Below are 22148 nucleotides of genomic sequence, written 5' to 3' on the forward strand. Positions count from 1 at the left end.
GAGGTCACCCGTTCAAGCCAGTCTAAGACGATTTCGTGCTGATTGCCGTGGAATATTTTGGAAGTCGCGGGTTTTGTAAAGTGTAGTAGGCCGCAGCTTGCGTGACAGGTCGATGGGCGGGTGCCGTGGTAAAGACAAGAGTCCTGGCTCGGAGGGCAGAACTTGGTTTCTCCGGCTAGCACAGTGGTTTCGACTGGCAAAGGAATGGAGTCCAGGGTGTACGGAAGAGCTGGGGATATGCGCTGCAATCGTTACACAGCGCCTACACCAAAATATCTCACCGAAGACAGGGCAAGTTCTCTCACAAGCAGCATGCAGTAGCCAGCAAGCGTGAGACACCTCGACGTTGTCACCTTCATACGCCGTCTGAGAACACCAGGTGACGATATGATTTGACTCCCTTGTTGCTTATCACACCTATGCGTGGCCGATATTAGACCATGCCTACACTGTCGGGGCCCGTTCCACAACGGAGTGTATTCAATCTTCTGCTGCATGATTTGTTACGGCGAATTTTGACTTATTTCCCAACAGTACAATATGAAGAGAGAACTTCGCTGGTGTCCATTAAATGGATGTATGTAATCTACTCCTGCACGCCAAAAAATCTAAGGCTTAAATTGCACTTTAGCGTCTATCACAATCAAACATCCATTAGTTCCTTAAACTGCTTACGGCAACAGCATTATGTGTTCAAACACGCATTTTTTTCTGGAGACTGAATCTTATTACTGGAACATGTGGTTTGCCGGAACACTGTGCGGTTATTGTAAGAAGTTTTGTGGCCTCTGCTATTGTGCCCTCTAGCGATGCGGGCATTGTCATCATCATCATCAGCCTGAGTACGCCCACTGCAGGGCAAAGGCCTCTCCCATGTCTCTCCAATTAACCCTGTCCTTCGCCAGTTGCGGCCACCGTATTCCCGCAAATTTCTTAATCTCATCCGTCCACGTAACTTTCTGCTGCCCCCTGCTACGCTTGCGTTCTCTTGGAATACACTCCGTTACCCTTAAGGACCACCGGTTATCTTGCCTTCGCATTACATGCCCTGCCCAAGCCCACTTCTTCCTCTTGATTTCGACTAGGATGTTATTAACCCGCGTTTGTTCTCCCACGCACTCCGCTCGGTTCCCATCCCTTAACGTTACACCTATCATTTTTTTTCCATAGCTCGCTGCGTTGTCCTTAACTTAAGCTGAACCCTCTTTGTTAGCCTCCACGTTTCTGCCCCATGGCCGAGTACCGGTAATATAGAGCTGTTGTATTGTATCAGTAGAGAATAAAGAATGTAGCTCAGCCCTATGACACCGCATAATACCTGCTTGTTCCTGGAACAGTACTGCTGCGCCCCCTCCCCACGTTAAGCGCCAGCGTTAAACGTTGCCAGGTTAAGTTTATGACGGCGGCCTGTTCGGAACACTAGATTATTAACATCCTTCTCTGCATCACAGGCCTGACCACCGATTTGGTCAGCAGCTCCGCAGCGGGGTAGTACTGAGGGCCAGGGTTAATTGGGGCAATCATACATGAAGCAGCGGCCAACTACATCAATGTGGCCAGATCCTGTTTTCGGGAGGCGGTGCGTTGGCGGCTCTGATCGCCGGCATAAGGCCGCACCCCACGCATGGTTATTCAATTTCATTGGCATTCCAGTTCTTTTTTTGCTCTTAATTTGATCCGGTGGAGAGTAAATATTATGCGGGGCGGATGCTGTATCCAGTCGAGGGTGCTGCGTAGTGAAAGAACGCGCTCGTGGGCGTAGTGCTGGAAAGCCGCGGAGACTGAGGGATGTTAATTTCTAAGAATTTGGACAAGCATAGTAGAGCGAAGAATCACTCCTGGGCCAAGCGGCGATTTCGATAGCTCGTTCGCTTGGCGTAACTCGACAAGCATCACCAACATTTCTCTCCATTCCCTAAGGTTTTGCACATAAGCATGTGTCTTCCACTCTGCAGAATGCCTCTGCTGAGAGGACCATGCGTCAAAAAGCTCTGTGTCAGCACTCTCACAGAGATCGGGCTTAACAAACAAAAAAATGGCTGTGGCTTAGCTTGGTTAAGCCCGGTAATTGCGAAAGCAATATCCGTAGCTACGCCATGGTTCAGCTGGTAGTGTAGCTGGTGGTCGTGCTTGTGGTTAGACTTGTGGTGATGCATCGGTTATACAATCCAATGCAATACAATCTAATCTTATCTAATCCAATCCAATCCGCGCGCGGCGGACGCAGCAGTTAGGCTGGATGGATAGGAGCGCCCCCTTTGAAACGGGGTGGTGGCAATTGCCACCATGCTCAGCTTTTTTTCTTTCCTATTTTTTTTGTTTACTGTGTTGGCAATTCTCATTAAGATTCGCCATCATCTTTACCTACGGTTTCCTACAATTCTAACCTTATGCCACATCTCTGCTTTTCAGCCACCAATCCTCCAATCGCTTTTTGCTAACTTCCACTGCAGATTTATTTACATGACCATTGTTATCCTTAAACCCTAGGGCCTCAGAAAGAGTGACTGTGCCTGCATCGACATCCGGATGGATACCATCACATTTGAGTATGAGGTGTTCAATTGTTTCCACGCATCTACCACACACTGCACATGTGTCATCTTCTTCCTTAAATTTCTTTTTGTAGCTGCACGTTCTAAGACAACCTGACCTAGCTTCAAAAAGTAGGGCACTGCCTCTTGAGTTATCATAGAAAAATTCTTTCCTGATCTGCCTTTTCCAGGCAACAGCCACCACGCGCGGCCTCGCCTCGCGACGGCACAAGTTGGAGCCCTGCTCTTGCAGCTATGACGTCACACCGCTAGTCGCGCCGCTCAAGGTCAATGGTAGCTACCGCGGCCTCGCCACGCGAGGAGCTGAAAGTGAAAGTAGTATTGCTTCGCAATAAAACAGACTTACCCGTCGCCGCCCCTGAACGTTAGCTTGTAGACTGCGTAGCTTCCGATGGGCATACGAAAGCCGCCTAGGTATGTGCTGCCATACTGCGAAAAAAAAGATGGCGTTAGGAACTAAAAAATAACGTTATCACAATTCGCTTCCAAAGGCACTATAAGGGATTGTGACTGCGCTCCTCGTTTCCTTTTTCAGTCCCCCGCTTCGGGAGAGTCAATCGGAACCCCATTTGTTCACATTCCTGCCTTCCCTCTTCTTTATCTCTAACTCGAACAGCTGCCGTCCTCACTGTTCGATCACCTTCTACGTTGCACTTACAGTATTAAACGAGGATCCAGGTCTGCCACCACGGTTGTGGGTGTCGCTGGTGGGAACACTGAAGGTTGTGCTACAAGAAAAACTTAAAATATTGTTACTTATGTCACGCAGTGGTGACGGCCGTCCGGCGTGCAGGTAGAGAGAGCTCTGGCATGCAGGCAGAGAGAGCGAGAAGGGAGGGTACTAAAACGAATTCATCAGCTGCATGGTCATTGTGGTTGAAATTAAATAAAGTAACGGTGCGGAATGGCCAATTGACACTGGCCCCAGAATGAGCCTCATCAATGGAGTTTATAAGTAGCTGGTGAAGTGTGTTCTCTAGATGTACTCATCATCATCAGCCTGACTACACCCACTGCAGGGCAAAGGCCTCTCCCATGTCTCTCCAATTAACCCTGTCCTTTGTCAGTTCCCGCCACTGTATTCCCGCAAACTTCTTAATCTCATCCGCCCACCTAACTTTCTGCCGTCCCCTGCTACATTTGCTTTCTCTTGGAATCCACTCCGTTACACTTAAGGACCAGCGGTTATCTTGCCTTCGCATTACATGCCCTGCCCAAGCCCATTTCTTCCTCTTGATTTCAACTAAGATGTCATTAACCCGTGTTTTTTCCCTCACCCGCTCCGCCCTCTTCCGATCTCTTAACGTTACACCTATCATTTTCCTTTCCATAGCTCGGTGCGTTGTTCTTAACTTCAGCTGAACCCTCTTTGTTAGCCTCCACGTTTCTCCCCTCAGTCGCGGCATTTCCGCTACTGCAGCTGCTTTCCGGAATGTGACTAAGCTCACAGAGCTGCGAAAGCACGAGACGCGTTTGGCATCGATCGCCGTAAACACTAGCGTCCAACTTAGCGTCCGCAAACTCTATATGCGTCCGAATCCGTTGACCGAAAGTGTCACGTTTCTGCGTTTCTGCCGAACGCGATGCACAACACAGTGTGTCATCCTCTTTGACTTCGCTAGACCTGGCACTGGCCTGCGTTTCTGCCGAACGCGATGCACAACACAGTGTTTCATCCTGTTTGACTTCGCTAGAACTGGCACTGGCCTGCGTTTCTGCCGAACGCGATGCACAACACAGTGTTTCATCCTGTTTGACTTCGCTAGACCTGGGACTGGCCTGCGTTTCTGCCGAACGCGATGCACAACACAGTGTTTCATCCTGTTTGACTTCGCTAGAACTGGCACTGGCCTGCGTTTCTGTCGAACGCGATGCACAACACAGTGTTTCATCCTGTTTGACTTCGCTAGAACTGGCACTGGCCTGCGTTTCTGCCGAACGCGATGCACAACACAGTGTTTCATCCTCTTTGACTTCGCTAGAACTGGCACTGGCCTGCGTTTCTGGCGAACGCGATGCACAACACAGTGTTTCATCCTGTTTGACTTCGCTAGACCTGGCACTGGCCTGCGTTTCTGCCGAACGCGATGCACAACACAGTGTTTCATCCTGTTTGACTTCGCTAGAACTGGCACTGGCCTGCGTTTCTGCCGAACGCGATGCACAACACAGTGTTTCATCCTGTTTGACTTCGCTAGACTTGGCACTGGCCTGCGTTTCTGCCGAACGCGATGCACAACACAGTGTTTCATCCTGTTTGACTTCGCTAGAACTGGCACTGGCCTGCGTTTCTGCCGAACGTGATGCACAACACATTGTTTCATTCTGTTTGACTTCGCTAGACCTGGCACCGGCTCTGCGTTTCTGCCGAACGCGATGCACAACACAGTGTTTCATCCTGTTTGACTTCGCTAGAACTGGCTGGTTGGTTGGTTGGCCTCGAGTAGAATGGCACATACCCACTACGGGGGAGTGGCCAAGACACAGGCGGTGAACTGTTGGAATGATTAGGAGCTTTAGAGGAAAAGGAGAATTAATAGGGTATAGGCTGACAGATTGGACGACGCAACGAAAGGGGTCCTGTTAGCTGGGAGATCGAAGATGGGAGGACGGCATAATGTGCAGATTTGAATGCAACATCTGGAATGGTTCAATTTTGTATTGACTGAAAGAGAGGCAGAAAAAATAAAAAATAATAATAATAAATTAAGAGATTGATAATCAGAAAAATGAAAACAAAAAGGGGAAAAAATAAATAAATAAATAAATAAATAAATAAACAAATAAATTAAAAAAAATTAGCATGGGAGTCGCTGTGTTTCTAAAAGAAATTTTTGAACTGCACAGCGCGTACTCCTGTTGCTTCGTCCAAGCGAAGTAGCGCCAAAGGAAAGAACAACCTCAGTGGACACAGACAGACCCAGCTGATGAAACGGAATTTCTAATAGGCGCCTCCTCAAAGAAGAGAATCGGCGGCAGAACAGCAGGAAGTGATCCACTGTCTCAGGCTCGGCACAAAATGAGCACAGTGGAGAAACCGCCAGACCAGATCTGTGAAGGTAGAAATTTAGCAGAGGAACTCGGCATCGCAACCGCGTGAAAGAGACCTCCAGTCTGCGTGAACTCCAGTCTTTGCTGCTCCAAGGGAGCAGAAGATGCTTGTATTCGGGGGATGAAGTAAGCGCCGAGGCTGAAAATTCCTGAAATATTGTGTAACTGCGAAACCTCACCGCAGCTGTATATGCGCAGGTTGGCAGGACCGCAATTATTGGGCCACAGAGAGAGGCCCTTGCTAATGAATCAGCAACCTCATTTAACTGAATGCCCACGTGACCCGGTACCCAAAGCAACCTCACCGAATTTAGATGAAGCGGGATCAGCTGCTTAAAGAGGCGTAATGCCCGAGACTCAGAGGTTGATGATAATGAAAAGCAAATAGATAGAGAGTCCGTCATAACCATGACTTTGGAAACGGCAGGATCTAATTTACGTAAAGCTAGAATGACAGCTAATAATTCGGCCAGATAAATTGGAGTGAAGTCAGGGAGACGGAGAGAAAAGGACCATCCCAATGCAGGAGAAAAAATGCCCACACCTGCCTTTTCACGATCCTGCGAGGCATCGGTAGCAATGAGAATATGAAAAGGAAAGGATCTTAGGTGGTCCTGTAACAAACCGAGAAGGAGAGGAAAGGGCTGGAGCTTGGCATTCGATGGGAAAATGTTATCAAATGCAATCTCGACTGAAGGTGAGATGTGATGCAGAGGATGGATATCTGTGAGCTTAATGTTTAAGGGATCGAGGAGAGACTGCACGAAACATATCTGCGGAGTATGCAAACGAGACCAGGTAGCATTTAAAAAGACTGCGGGCTGACTAAGAAATATTACATTGGATGTGTGGAGAGGAGAGTCGCACAAATTTAAAAAGGTTTGGACTGTTAAAAGGCGAAATCTGGCTAATAAAGATGGAATTCGCGCCTCAAGGTGCAGGACAACATTAGCTACATACTTCGGAAGTCCCAAGCAGAGGCGCAACGCCTCACGCTCCAAGAGCACAAGCGGTCGAAGTTTATAGGCAGGAGCTCCTGAGAATAAAACACATCCGAACTCCAAAATTGGGCGGACATACATTTTATAGATCAGCAGAAGTGTGTGCCTTCTCATCCCTGACCTAGCGCTGCAAAGACGACGCAGGATGCCAATGGCCCGAACTCCTTTTACAGAAACTTGCTCAATGTGAGGCCGCCAGGACATAGTAGAGTCATAGATCACTCCAAGATACTTCACTGTTTGAACCTGAGGAATTATATGATTTCTATAAGAAACGCAGATATGTACAGGATGAGAAACCGGGAAGACCAACAAGGCGCATTTGTTCACATTGAGGGACAGATGAATACTTCCTAACCAGTTGTCAAGAATATTGAGGTAATCCTGCAAGATCTGATACAGAGAGTGAATATCTTTTGCAGAAGCAAAAAATGCGATGTCGTCAGCGTACACGTAAGTTGACACATTATGGATGCATGGAATGGAGCTTAGAAAGATGTTAAAAAGAACAGGGGAAAGAACTGAGCCTTGCGGAACACCTCTTGTCTGTCGGAATTTCTTTGAAGAAACACCATTTCGGCAGCAATAAAATTCTCTGTTTTCCAGGAAAGCAAAGATCCAGGCTACGAAATAGAAATCTGTGTAACAGCATCGAGTACTCGACGCTGTCGTAGGCTTTACTGATATCCAGTGTGACAAGCGCGGCAAACTGTTTAGTGCTGCGAGCTAATTTAATACGGCTCTCAAGGTCAGTATGAGCACACCAAATCGAACAGCCCGGCCTGAAACCAATTTGACAAGGATTCAAGATATCATTTGCAGAAATGAAATACATGATACGACGAAGCAGGACCCGTTCCACCAATTTCACTAAATTTGATGTTAATGAAATCGGGCGTATGTTGTCAGAAGTGAAACCCTCCCCTTCTTTTTAAGTATTGGAACTATTTCCGCAAGACGCCACTCATGGGGTATCCATGGACCTTTAAGGGAATGGTTAACCAAAGCCAATAGATCTTCAGGAGATTCGGTAAACAAAATTTTAATCATAGATGTAGTGACCTTATCGGGGCCAGGAGCCGCTGGAGATAGGCGCAAAACAATTTGCGAAAGCTCAGGCATAGTGACCTCAATGAAATCACTGGAGATGCATGAGAATGTAGGTGGATAATGAAGTGCAGATGTGAATCGACGTTCTAGGCCACCCGCAATTCCCTCTAAGGCCTTAGCGATGTCAGCAGGGGATTGAACGAGGGATTCAATATTGACAGCCGGTGGAATCACTTTCCTTCTCCTCATAAAATTAAACAGGGCCCGTTTATTCCCTGACTGAGAAAGAAAATCATAATGACTTGTAATATACTCCTCCTTCGCGCGGGAGATAGTGCGCTTAAATGTTGCTGCGACATACTTATAATCCAACCAATTTTTAGGGCATTGATTTAGGAGGAGTTTCTTCCAGGCTGCTTTCCGCCGTCTATAGGCACGCGTGCACTCTGCATTCCACCAATTATTGGTGATTGCATCCTTGGATCCTGTGACTATGAATTCAGACTTTTGCCTTGCGCGTTCCAACACTGTGCATATATGTGTAGCTTTACATTCGGAACTCGTAGTGGTGTTTCGGTCCGAATCGATTTCTGCCGAACGCGATGCACAACACAGTGTTTCATCCTCTTCGACTTCGCTAGAACTGGCACTGGCCTCCGTTTCTGCCGAACGTGACGTTCTAGCCTCCCCGGTAGGATACAGCTGTTGTATACTTTTCTCTTCAGGGATATTGGTAAGCTACCATACATGATCTGAGAGAACCTGCCATATGCGCTCCACCCCATTCTTATTCTTCTAGTTATTTCCCTCTCATGATCCGGATCTGCGGTCCCTACCTGCCCTAAGTAGAATATTCTCTTACTACTTCCAGCATCTCGCTACCAATTGCGAACTGCTGTTCCCTTGCTAGGCTGTTGAACATTACTTTGGTTTTCTGCATATTAATTCTTAGCCCCACCGTTCTGCTCTGCCTGTCTAACTGATTGATCATGCTTTGCAGTTCTTGTCCTGAGTGGCTTAGCAAGGCAATGTCATCAGCGAATCGCAAATTACTCAGGTATTCTCCATTAACTCTTATCCCCAACTGTTCCCATTCCAGTCCCCGGAATACCTCCTGTAAGCAGGCAGTGAAGAGCACTGGCGAGACCGTGTCTCCCTGCCTGACACCTTTCCGTATTGGAATTTTATTGCTGACTTTATGGAGAATTATAGTAGCTGTGCAATCGTTATAGATGTCTTCCAATATTTTCACATAACACTCTTCTACACCCTGATTCCGCAATGCCTGCATGACAGCTGAGGTTTCCACTGAGTCAAATGCTTTCTCGTAATCAATGAAGGATATATATAGAGGTTGGTTATATTCTGCGTATTTCTCTATCCCCTGATTGATAGTGTGAATGTGATCTATTGTGGAGTATCCTTTACGAAATGATCATTTGGTTGACTAAAGTCCAAGGTTGGCCTACTCTATTTGCGATTACGTTAGTAAATACCTTGTAGGCAACGGACAATAAGCTGATTGGTCTGTAATTCTTCAAGTCCTTGACGTCTCCTTTCTTATGAATTAAGATAATGTTAGCATTCTTCCAAGCTTCTGGTACTCTCGAGGTCACAAGGCATTGCGTATACAGGGTGGCTAGTTTTTTTTTCTTTATTGTGTCACGGATTCTCTCCGTGTAGGGGGCAGAGGTAAAGGCAAAATGCCTGACAGAGCCTCTGCGCCCCCACAGTTCAAGGCAGCATAACGTGTCATTTACAATCATATTTGCTAAACATTTTTAGCACACAACAGAAAGCAAAAAAAAAATCAGTTATTTAGATCACATGACTTCACAGCATTAGTTTTTCTTGAACATGGCATATTTTAAAGAGGAAGAAAAGGCATATGCAATAGTTATTATGTAATAACAAAATTGGCTTGCATCAGAAGCCAATCAAAGAAAAGAAAAACCACAATTCATTGGTCCGAAAAATAAATCGCATATGCAGTAAATAGATCAGTACACACAAGCATTTCCGGAAAAAACAAGGTTTGGACTGATGTGTGGGGTACATGCTGAAACAATGGCAAATATATTGTACAACCGAACAGAGAAATAACATAACATAATATAACATAAATAATAGAAATAACATAACATAATGCAACGTAGCTGAGGTTACATGTGTTATCAGGGATGAGCGCAAGTTAACAAAAAGAGAATGCAATGTCACTGCCCACTAATAGCTTTTTACAGTTCTTTTTGAAGTTGTGGAAGGATTGTGTGTATTGTACATTAAAGTGATCACTGTTTAATATGTTAATTGTTTGATAATTCAATTTTTGCCTTCCGTAATTAGTTCTTGTTCACAATCTTGTAGCACAATCTCTCCTCCGTCCAACAAATCTGCTGCTACCTGATCCTCACCAGCTGCTTTCCCTCTTTGCATTGCTCCTAAAGCTTTCTTTACTTCCTCCTTCATTACTGGCAGGATGTCCCATTACTGTGCTCGACTGCCTCCCTCAGTAACTTGATGATTACATTCGCTACTGTATAAATTTGTGTAGAACTCTTCGGCTAATTCAACTATCTTATCCATATTGCTGATGACATTGCCCTGTTTGTCTTTTAGCGCATACATCTGGTTTTACCTATGCCCACTTTTCTCCTCACTGATTTTAGGCTACCTCCGTTCCTTAGAGCATGCTCGCTTTTCTCCATGTTAAACTTTCTTATGTCGGCTACCTTGCGCTTATTTATTAACTTCGATAGCTCTGCTAGTTCTATCCTGGCTGTGGAGTTAGACGTCCTCATGCTTTGGCGTTTCTTAATCAGATCTTTAGTCTCCTGAGATAGCTTGCTGGTATCCTGTCGAACCATCCTACCACCTACTTCTGCGGCGCACTCTGTTACGATAGCTGTAAGATTATCATTCATTGTTTCACTACGGTCGCCTTCTTCAGTTAAAGCGGAAAATTTGTTTTGCAGCGACATTCTGAATTCCTCTACCTTCCCTCTTAATGCTAACTCGTTAATAGCCTTTCGCTTCACCAGTTTCCTCCGTTCCCTCTTCAAATCTAAGCTAACACGAGACCTTACCATGCTGTGGTAGCTACAACGGACCTTACCGAGGACCTCCACATCCTCTACGATGCCAGGGTGAGCACACAGTATGAAGTCTATTTCATTTTTAGTCTCACCATTGGGGCTCTTCCACGTCCGCTTCCTGTTTGCTCGTTTGCGGAAGAAGGTATTCATAATCCGTAAATTATTTCTATCTGCAAACTCTACTAAGAACTCTCCCCTACTGTTCCTAGAACCTATGCCATAGTCACCTACCGCCTTGTCTCCAGCCTGCTTTTTACCTACCTTTGCATTAAAGTCGCCCATCAGTACAGTGTACTGTGATTTTACTTTGGTCATTGCCGATTCCACATCCTCATAGAAGCTTTGGTCAAATGTTTAGGGGAATCCCCCAAGGTGGAGTAGAATTGTAATAAGGGAGTAATTGCTCATTGGCATCCACCCGAGCGCAGCCATACGGCTACCAAGGAAAGCTATACAGCTTTCTCAGAAACTTCGTAGTTAAAGAAAAATTCGTCCTGGTCCGGGGATCGAACCCAGGACCACCGCTTCACCGGAGCAGTCGCTCTACCAATTGAGCTAACCAGGACGGCAAGGTTATGGTAGGGCGAGAGCGAATTGATCAATAACTCGAAGTGGGAACTGTGTTGGTCAAATGTTTAGGGGAATCCCCCAAGGTGGAGTAGAATTGTAATAAGGGAGTAATTACTCATTGGCATCCACCCGAGCGCAGCCATACGGCTACAAAGGAAAGCTATACAGCTTTCTCAGAAACTTCGTAGTTAAAGAAAAATTCGTCCTGGTCCGGGGATCGAACCCAGGACCACCGCTTCACCGGAGCAGTCGCTCTACCAATTGAGAAAGCTGTATAGCTTTCCTTTGTAGCCGTATGGCTGCGCTCGGGTGGATGCCAATGAGTAATTACTCCCTTATTACAATTCTACTCCACCTTGGGGGATTCCCCTAAACGTTTGACCAACACAGTTCCCACTTCGAGTTATTGATCAATTCGCTCTCGCCCTACCATAAGCTTGCCGTCCTGGTTAGCTCAATTGGTAGAGCGACTGCTCCGGTGAAGCGGTGGTCCTGGGTTCGATCCCCGGACCAGGACGAATTTTTCTTTAACTACGAAGTTTCTGAGAAAGCTGTATAGCTTTCCTTTGTAGCCGTATGGCTGCGCTCGAGTGGATGCCAATGAGTAATTACTCCCTTATCATAGAAGGTTTCAACTATCTGGTCATCATGGCTTGATGTAGGCGCGTAGGCCTGCACCACCTTCAGCTTGTACCTCTTATTAAGCCTAATTACGATAGCTGCCACTCTCTTGTTAATACTGTAAAACTCCTCGATGTTGCCAGCTATATCCTGATTAATGAGGAATCCCACACCTAGTTCTCGCCTATTTGCTAATCCACGATAGCACAGTACATGCCCGCCCTTTAGTACTGTATACGCCTCATCTGTCCTCCTAACCTCACTAAGCCCTATGACATCCCATTTAATACCGGCTAATTCCTCCAATAGCACTGCTAAGCTAGCCTCACTTGATAAGGTTCTTGCGTTAAACGTTGCCAGGTTCAGTTTCCAATGGCGGCCTGTCCGGAGCCAGAGATTGTTAGCACCCTCCGCTGCGTCACAGATCTGACCGCCGCCTTGGTCAGTTGCTCCGCAGCCGCTGGGGACTGAGGGCTGAGGGTTAATTGGTTTGTTCATAGAAGGTTGTGGCCAAGTACTACACCAGGGTGGCCAAATGTACTATTGGGGACAAAAGTTGTATACTCCACGCGGCGGGCGCCGGAGCAATGGAAAACTGCGTTGCAACGCCATCTACACGCAGCATCTCCGACCCAGATAGCCAATCTGTGACCTTTATTATCAGCAGGCATGTCGCTTGGCTCGTTTCGATGTTTCAAAAAGGCGCTGCTTCCACGACAAAGCAGCCACGCGCGCGCGGGCATTTGATCGCATCGTGACGGTGCGTGCGCCGGCTCTCAAGCCATATCTCGAACACGCGTTGAAAAAAAGGAGACACAAAATGAAAAGAGGGCCACCAGATTGCTACTGCTGCGGCGCCGCTCAGCATTTTGGCGAACAAAAGCAAGAAACATTGAAACGAGTAAAGCTACATGCCTGCTGATAATAAAGGTCACAGAATGGCTTGTGGGTCCGAGATGCCGCCTGCAGATGGCGTTGAAACACAGTTTCCCGTAAAGGGGCTTTAGTTTTCCGTTGCTCCGGATCCGGCCGCGTGGAGTATACCACTTTTGTCCCCGATAGTACATATTCAGCTCATGTTATTAGTGTCTGAATATGTAGTGTTCTTTTGTTTGATGTATACGTGTCTGTTGGCTTTGATTTCCACAAACTCATACGCAGTCTTAGTGTTCCCGGAGACTGTGATGGGGCCCGATTCATTAGATTGGGCGAGACACTGATGAAGCGAGCCTGTTAGTTAAGCCACCATGTTTTATTCTCTCATAGTGGCCAACAGAGTGGTAACATTTGGCTAGATGCCGATTACAAACACTACACTACCCTCCTTGGGGAAAGTTAAATGGATGTGCACACACTGTCACAGTTCACTGTAGAAAGGTCTCTCACTGGCAGACAGTCACAAAGCCAGATCTCAAAGTCAGAGAGATGACGTGGAGGTTTTCTGTTTCTCTGTGGATAGCGCCGTGTTGGAGAACTCTGGTGCAATGCAGCTGATGTAGGCGGGTGCAATATAGGAGTTGCAGGCTGGTGGATATATGATGGATATATGATGGATATATGATTGTGGATATATGATGTTATCGCGGTCTGGCGGTGTTGTGGCTGATATTTGTTTGAGGCCGGAGACATCTTTGAAAAAACTTGGGTTGCGCGTTATTCCTCTGTTTCCTCTCGATGCCTATATTTGTGATCCATGAGTGCTTACAATGGTATAAGGGTCTGGATCATAGTATGGAGTGAACTTGTCGCGTCTCTCTTGCTTGCACAAGACTCGTTGACTGATACAGAAGCGATGTGGTTGAGTATGTCTTTGTGCGTCAGCATGATGTTTGTTGTATGCCTTTTTCTCGAGCACGGTTGTTTTCAACCTTGCTTCATTGTGCGAAGCAGCTTCAGTGTAGCACTGCAGAAGATTCCTCATTGGTCTGCCAAACAGCAGTTCATATGGTGATCTTCCTGTTGTAAGGTGTTTGGAAGATCTATATGACATCAGGAAAGTGTCAAGCTCTACTTTCCAATCTGTGTTCTCAAGCTGACTAGTGTGAACATGCTTTTTCAATGTTCTCATGAACCGTTCAGCTTCACCATTAGCTTGAGGCCACAAATGTGTGATCCGATGGTGTCGAGATCCTAACTCTTTCGAGAGTGCAGCAAACTCTCTACCTTGAAATGGTGGTCCATTGTCAGTTTTTACCTGTGTAGGGATTCCGAACTGGCAAAACACTCGTCGCAGCAAGGGGAGCACTTTGTTCGCACTTGTGGAATGTGCGACTTGTACTACTGGGTATAGCGAGAAGTCATCTATTACCACCATAGCGTACTCTCCATCTGGGAACGGACCACAAAAATCAACCGAAACTTCCTCCCAGGGGCCATTGGGTGGTTCAGTGATGGCAAGTGGTTCTTGCTTTGCTTGGGGAACGACTGCTTGACATGGTAGGCAGCTTTTAATCAAAGTGTGTACTAGTTTATCCATGCCTGGAAACCAAACTTTTTCTCTCAGCATTTGTTTTGTTTTGACGATCCCTTAAAGACTCTTGTGGGCGAGCAGCACTGCTTGCTTCTGCAGGCTTGTGGGAAGAACTAGGCGCGTTCCTCGAAGGACGATGCCCTCAGGTGTTGTTGTTAGTTCAGTCTTTATGGATGCAAATGGCTTCAGTTCAACTGAGACCCAGCTGCTAGGTGTCGGGTGCTGTATAGCACTGACAAGTAATTGTAACTGTTGGTCTGCTTTAGTTTCTTCAGCAACTTCTTGAACCGAGAAGGCATTTGGGAGGCTGTGGCACTGGATGAAGTTAACGTACCCGTTGGGTACTTTGTCGATGCGGGCACGTATTTTCATCTCAGGAACCGGGTGCCTGGAACCGGGTGCACATCAAACTTGTACTGTTGAATGCGTAGAGCGAGGCGCTCAATGCGGGCAGGTGGTGATGATCTTGGGTTTCCCAGTATGCTCACTAAAGGCTTGTGATCAGTCTGAAAAAGAAAGTGAATTCCACAAAGATAAAGGCGAAAGTGTTCCATTGCCCATACAGCTGCGAGATTTCACGTTCTATTTGGGAGTAGCGGCTTTCAACAGGTGTGAGCGCTCTACTTGCATAGGCTATCACTGCAATGTGTTCACTGACACGTTGTGTGAGGATAGCACCCAGTCCATGTGGACTTGCATTTACTACCAGTTCTGTCAGCTTGGATGGGTCAAAGTAAGCAAGGGTGGATGCATCAGACATGGCTTGCTTTAAGCTCTCAAAAGCATTCTGCTGTCGTTCTGTCCACTCCCATGCAACTTTCTTCAATGTCAGTTCATGTAATGGCTGTGTGAGATCGGCTAGATTTCTCAGGAATCTGCCTGAATAGTTGATCATGCCTGGCAGGCTCTTCACTTCTTGCGGTGACTCTGGAGTTTTGATTTGTAGGAAGGCTGCTATCTTCTTGGGATCAGGACGAACGCCGTCAGCTGAGAAAATAAGTCCAAAGAAGTTCAGTTCTCGTTGATGAATGTGGCACTTTTTCTTTGAGTGTCAGTCCAGCTTCTTGGAGTCGCTGCAGAACTGCTTTCAATGAGGCGTCATGCTCTAGTTTTGTTTGTCCAAAAACAAGGATGTTGTCACTAACATTCAGGACATTGGGGATGCCATTGAGCACTTGGCGGATGGTGTTTTGAAAGATTTCAGCCGCACTGCTGATGGCAAAGTTGAGACGTTTGTAGCGAAACAACCTAACATGTGTTGAGAAAGTTGTGAGCTGCCTTGAAGAAGTGTCAAGTTCCAGCTGAGGATATCCGTTCTTCAGGTCAAGGTTGGAGAATACTGTTGCTCCATTCAAGGCAACAACGATGTCATCCACTGTCGGACACAAATGTCGTTCACGTTGAATGGCACTGTTCACAACACGCATGTCAATGCAGCTTCGAATTTCATCAGGCTGATGTGGTTTCGGCACAATAACCACAGGGGACACCCACGGTGTAGGTCCGATGGCTGGCTCTATGATGTCTTCTGACAGGAGGCGTTCAAGTTCTTTTTGTGTGGCATCACGTAAGGCAAACGGAATACGCCTGTGTGGTTGTGCAGTAGGTGGGACGGTGTCGTTCACAAAAAGGTGGATGTGCTGATTTTTGAGTTTCCCAACTCCACTAAACAATTTGGAGAATGCTTCCACGACTGACTTGTCACCTGGATGTCAGAAACTTGGTACGTTATCTGGACAAGCCCCAGGTTGATTGCTGATGTGAAGCTTAGGAGTGGTGCACAGTTTCCTGGAATGACAAAAGTGTCTTCTTCAATACACTTATCTTTGTATCTCATTGTAACGGATACTTTGCCCAAAAGTTGAAGTGGAGACGTTAATTTGTATGGGAACACTCTGATGGATGATTTCTTGGAGATTCACATTTAGGCGACAGCTCTTGAAGTCATTTTCGCCAACAATTGACACTGTAGCACCTGTGTCGATTACGAAAGTGACTGGCACATTGTTGACAGTGACAACAGCCTTTGGAGATTAACTTAAGGGGAAGTCATGACAACCAAAACGTACTCGTCGCTGCTTGGACAGGTGTCACAGGTGGCACTTGAACTTGAACTCTTCTTACTTGAACTCTTCTTACTGCAGGCTAACTGTGTGTTTGAGTCATTGTCATAGTCCACTGCATGTACTGTTCTGGTTGAGCGACAGAACCATGCAAAATGACCAACCTTGTTACATGCCTTGCAAGTCTTGCCCCATGCAGCACAACTGGATCGACCGCCTTGGTGAGGCCACTTGCCGCCACAGTTGCGACAATCTGCTGACGAGACACAAGGTCGCTGCGGTGTGTAGGCCAGCCCTGGCATTTGTTGTTCATTTCTTTGGTGTTGGCCATGGTCGTGTCCTTCCTTGTGCACTGTGAGCACCGCCGCGTTGTTATAGGAGGCGAGGCGACGTTGTGGAGAGAATGATTTGGTTCTTGACTTCAGAGTCGACGTTTTCGAAGTTACAGTGGCGAGAAAGCTGCTGGAGGTGCGCGTAGAAGGCGTCCAGTGACTCACCAACGTTTTGCTGAGCGTGACGAAATCTGTAGACAGCAAATGTTGAGTTCACTCGCGGCGCAAAATATGCATTCAGTTTCGCTCGAGCGGCACCGTATTCCGGCGTCGATGTACTCTGCGTGGTTTAGGTCGTGCTTGTAGCTGTTGCACCTTTCGCAGCACTGTCGGGGAGCGAGCGATATATGTTGTAGACTTCTTCACCGACGCAGTGCAGGAGGAGCGCCTTCTTGTGTGCATCTGCCGAGATATCACAGGCTAGAAGAAAGTTTTCGAACCTTTCTATCCACTTCGTCTATTCGTGGCCAATATTGTTGTCGTCGGTAGCGCGAAGGTCAAAACATGGGAAGGCACTCAGGAAGGCGCAGCCATGGCACATGTGCCATGGCTGCGATTGCCGGTAGCCGCTTGTTGCTGATGGGTGATTGGACGGACTGACTCTTGGTGTAGTGGTACTCACATGAGATAAAAGAGCACTTCTGACACCATCTTAGTGTTCCCAGAGACTGTGATGGGGCCCGATTCATTAGATTGGGCGAGACACTGATGAAGCGAGCCTGTTAGTTAAGCCACCATGTTTTATTCTCTCATAGTGGCCAACAGAGTGGTAACATTTGGCTAGATGCCGATTACAAACACTACAGCAGTCAGGCCCACTTATAAAGGCCAGAAATATAACGAATGCTTGGGTATTAGAAAGGGGGGATATCCTACCGTCAAAATATGCCTGAAGGTAAGGGCGATACATCTCTGACACAACGAATAACTGGCCGCACCACTCACTTACAGCGAACGAAGGGGTACCGTAAATCCGCGCCCGCAGTCGAAAAACTCGCTTCCAGCAAGCGCGAAGACTGAACAGCGTTTTTAAACCTCAGTGGCGGAACTTTGGAAAGTCACGACCAAAAAAGGCAATAAAAAGGATGGTCGATTTGCGTGGTTAGGCGAAATGCGAACTTGGTTCGCTAGCAGTTCGGTTTTCAATTCGGTTCCCCTGTTTCAGTTCAATGTTCGCGGATGGCAGTTATTCAGATAGCGATAATGGGTTAAGGTCTATATTTATTTATTCGGTAAACCCCTAAAGGCTCTCAGTAGAGGGTATTGCATGGGGGAGCATTGACGCACAAGAACGCAAAACAAGAATGTGCAAGCACCAAGGTGAGATACATAAATACAGAACAAAGCACAAGTAGAAAAAAAAAACAAAGAAACAAAAACCTGTAATTAGCAGCTGCCATAATTTGGCTAAGATGGTAATTCCAGGTTACATTAGACTGAAGATGTAGTCCCAAATTTTTGTAGGAAGTAGAAAGTTCAACCGGGCTATTAAGGAGAGTGTAAGATGTCGGGATGCGGCAAGGCTTGCGAGTGAAAGAGACAAGTTTTGTATTAGAGGAATTAAGGGTCGTTAACCAAGAAGAACACTAGTTACTAACGGTATCTAAATCAGTTTGCAAAGATTGACGGTCAGAGTCGTTAGTGATGTTACGGTATATAACACAATCATCAGCGAATAATCTGATTTTGGATCATACGCAAGTGGGTAGGTCATTTATGACGATTGGAAAAGTAAGGGTCCCAGAACACTTCCCTGGGGACCACTGGACAAAAGAGGTGAGGAGGACGAAACATGATTATTGGCAGAAATGAACTGAGATCGACATGCAAGAAAAGCCTTAACCCAGGCAATAACGTCAGAATGAATGTTCAAGTGGTTCGTTGTTGGCTTCAGTGTAATTCTCACATTTTCGATTCTTATATAAATGTCGATTGCCACCACGCAGTGTGTCTCAAGCAGTCCTCACGAATCACTTTCCCTTTTGCGCACTAATAATATGTAAGTTACAAAATCATATCTCAAGTTGTGTGTTTTGCGCACCTTAATTATAATGTGGATTTCGTAAATATTTGCTTGATGGAGTAACTAACGGGTCCAGTTCGGTCCACTTGGTTGCCTGAAAAACAGTAATTACTGGCTCGCCTGCGCCGTCTTCTGTCCGCGCTGTTCCTCTCTCTCATGCACATTTCCTTGTCTCTGATGCACCATGATTGGCTACCTATGGTGCGTGTACAGCCTTCGTCAAAGGTTTATAGCCCGGGGAGGGGGGGGGGGGGTTGCTCCGGGGCCATGTAGCAGGACCTTTGTAGCATCGGTAGAAGTCATAATAACCTTTAAGGGCGAGGACAAAATTCCTCTCACCTTCCCGAGATTTCGAACGCTGGGCGTGCATAACCGGCAACACTGCGTGGCTCAAGTGCAAACGTTCCTGGACTCTAAACTTTTGACAAAGTCTCCACTTTTACTTTTTGAAAATCTGCCCAGATTAGCGAGAAACATTCTTTTTTTTTGTCTCTAACCGGTTCAAATCGAAGCCAGTTTCTGCCAGTTCGTGTATGCGACTTTTATGCGGTAATTTTATGTTTTAAATCATTGGTACTAGGAATCTTTTTCATTATGCCTTAGACCAGTATAGGGTACTATAGCGAGGGCTTATATGTGCTTGAAGAGCGTTGTTCAACCCCAATGCCGCCTGTTACCCGCCTGTTTTCCAATGGGTCCTTCCAGTGGCCTGGTGGTCGGCTTATCTGAGGTTTTGTTTCTTTATTATTTTTACTTTTGGTGCAGAATTTCAAAAACTGTTTGGACCTATGCCATCGGCTAGTTTAAGATCCAAAACATGAAATATCATACAGGCATTGTCAAGAAATAACTAAAGTGCGATTAAATGCTGCAGATGAACACATGAGTAATCGTAGAAGAGAAAATTGTAAAGGCGAAAAATTCAAGTATAGAGAACAACACTTTTTCACCTCGTCACCCTTCAGATCCTTATCTCCTTGTTCGGAGATAAAATAAAGTTGAACTTCGTGTCTTCCGCTGATGTTAGTGTTTTGGGAAGCTCTTTGGTGGTATGCCATAAAGCCTCTCATATTTTAAACTAGCTTTCAGTGTGGTTTGAGAAAACGAAAATGGATATACTCACAATGCTGTCTCTCTGCGTTTTAGACTCGTTGCATACGTGCAGAGAAAGGATTCTCTGCTGGTCCCCTGTGTCGTACCACAAATTATACTGGTAGCCTACACACAAGGACAAAAGCGAGTTAGGCGCGCACAATGCGTACCCACTCACGTAGTTGCCGTGGGTGCCGCGATATCTGAAACATTACGCACCCATGCGACGTGTGCGCAGTGAATAGGTGCAACGCCACATTGTTTACGACTGCAGCGTGAGGGCGCATGTGTCACCCCATAGGGTTCATTTTGCGCTCCGTTTTAAAATGAGAAAAGTTCGCTCTTTTTGCTACCACACTGCCTCCTACCATATGTCGATGTCAGCCCGTTTTGGACTAATGGGGCAAGAACCGTCAATGATATGCTGGCTTCGCGTTTGCTTCGTAAATTTGCGAATCTCTCATGATTTCCTATAGAATGGTAGCCTTTTTTTGTCGTCGCAACGACCAGGACAACACTCCCCTTCAAGGTTGTTACACTAATGTCAGTAGGCGTAGCTCTGTACTGATTTATTGTTTCGTTTCAACGCTGCATTTCACTACGACGGAAAGAAAAATAATCTTACTAATTACACCTTGTGTGCAGCTGGTGCTGTTATTAAAGTCGCCGCCATTCCCAAAGATTGATGGAATTAATGGACCTTAACCTAGGGAATTTCTCTCATGCATCGCTCAATCTTACATGAACCGATTTTTCTAAATTCAGCCACGATGATACACAAAGATCCCAGAGAAGGGCATTATAAAGACTGTACGAGCAAAGCGGTGATGGCGTAGAGCGTTTGCCTTGCGTTTAAGGGACATTCCAGCGCCGGCAGCACACACAAGTTCGGACCCCGGCGTTCAGTCCAGGGCGACGACGAGAGCGCTAGAGGTCGCCGACCACCTGGAGCGGCTGATTGACCCAATACGCCCGCCATTTGATTTGGTGACGAATAAAGTTGTTTCTCTATCTCTCTCCCCTTTATGTAATGAGGGGGGCGGTTTGTAATCGACACCATACCACCAGCTCGGTTTTGGTCAGGGAGGGATGAGGAGGTGGGTAGATGTGGCGGGAGTTTCTGTAACGCATAGTGATGTCGTGACAGGTGAGGAGGCGGCCCCTCGCACTTCGGAACGAGGGCAGGCCGTCCGCTGTCCTGTTGACGAGAGCTCGGGCTTGCTTGTGGGCGGCCCGGGTGTCGGCCGCGCGCTTGAACCCAGAGGAGGGTAAGGGGCAGATTGGGAGAGGGAGAAGATTGGAGGATGCTAGTGGCCGGGGCGTGAATTTTTCGCTCTGCGCAATTGCAGATGGCTGTCTTTGAATCGGAGAAAATGTATTCTGAGGAGGAGTGGGTAACCGCAAGGGCTACAGCCGCTTCTTCCGCTTCGATGGACTGGGTCGAGTTACGATCGGTGGCACAGGTAACTAATTCATGAGCATTGTCGGTCACTGGAATAGCGAATGCCGGCTGCTCAGCACATTCAGCGGTGTCCACATAGACAGCAGGGGTTGATTGGGGGCAGCGCTTAAGAAGGGCCTTAACTTTGGCAATGCGTCGCTCATGATTGTACTCCGGGTGAGTGCTTTTCGGCAGTGGCGGGATCCAAATATTTCCGCTGCTGGCTTCGGGAGGGGAATACATAGCAGTGATTTGAACAGGGAGGTGAAATTTGTAGTCGATTAAAAAATTGCTGCCCGGTAATCGTCCGAGATTCGGTGATATTGGGCCATTAAGTGTGCTTCGACCAGCTCTTGAAAGGTATAAATACCCCCAGCTGAAGAAGTTTAGCGGTAGCTGTGGTTTTGGGTAGGAGAAGGGCTGTTTTGTCGGCCGTTCTGATTAGACTGTTCACATGCTGGGTCCCTGAGGGGGAGAGGTAGAGGATGGGATAAGTAATGATGCATAGGCAGAAGGCCTGATTGTGCATGATAGAAAAGCGCGCGTAAAGTCTGCGAACGGATGAGCAAGCGTTTTCAGCGCTTGGCTTCGTGGTTCCTGGTCGATGTGTCGTCTTTACGTGCTATTTTAACGCGACAGAGTTAAGGAGCTCATGTCCTAGTAAAGTAAAGCCGGTATCGGCGTCGTTGGTGCTGTAACACGAGAACGTCCAAATAAAAACTATTGTTGAGATACCGGGAATCGAACCCAGATGTTTCAGACTGCGACGAGAGCATGCGCAGAACGC

Source organism: Amblyomma mixtum, chromosome 2, assembly GCF_055824585.1.
Source record: "Amblyomma mixtum isolate Tamu chromosome 2, ASM5582458v1, whole genome shotgun sequence".
NCBI lineage: Eukaryota > Metazoa > Arthropoda > Arachnida > Ixodida > Ixodidae > Amblyomma > Amblyomma mixtum.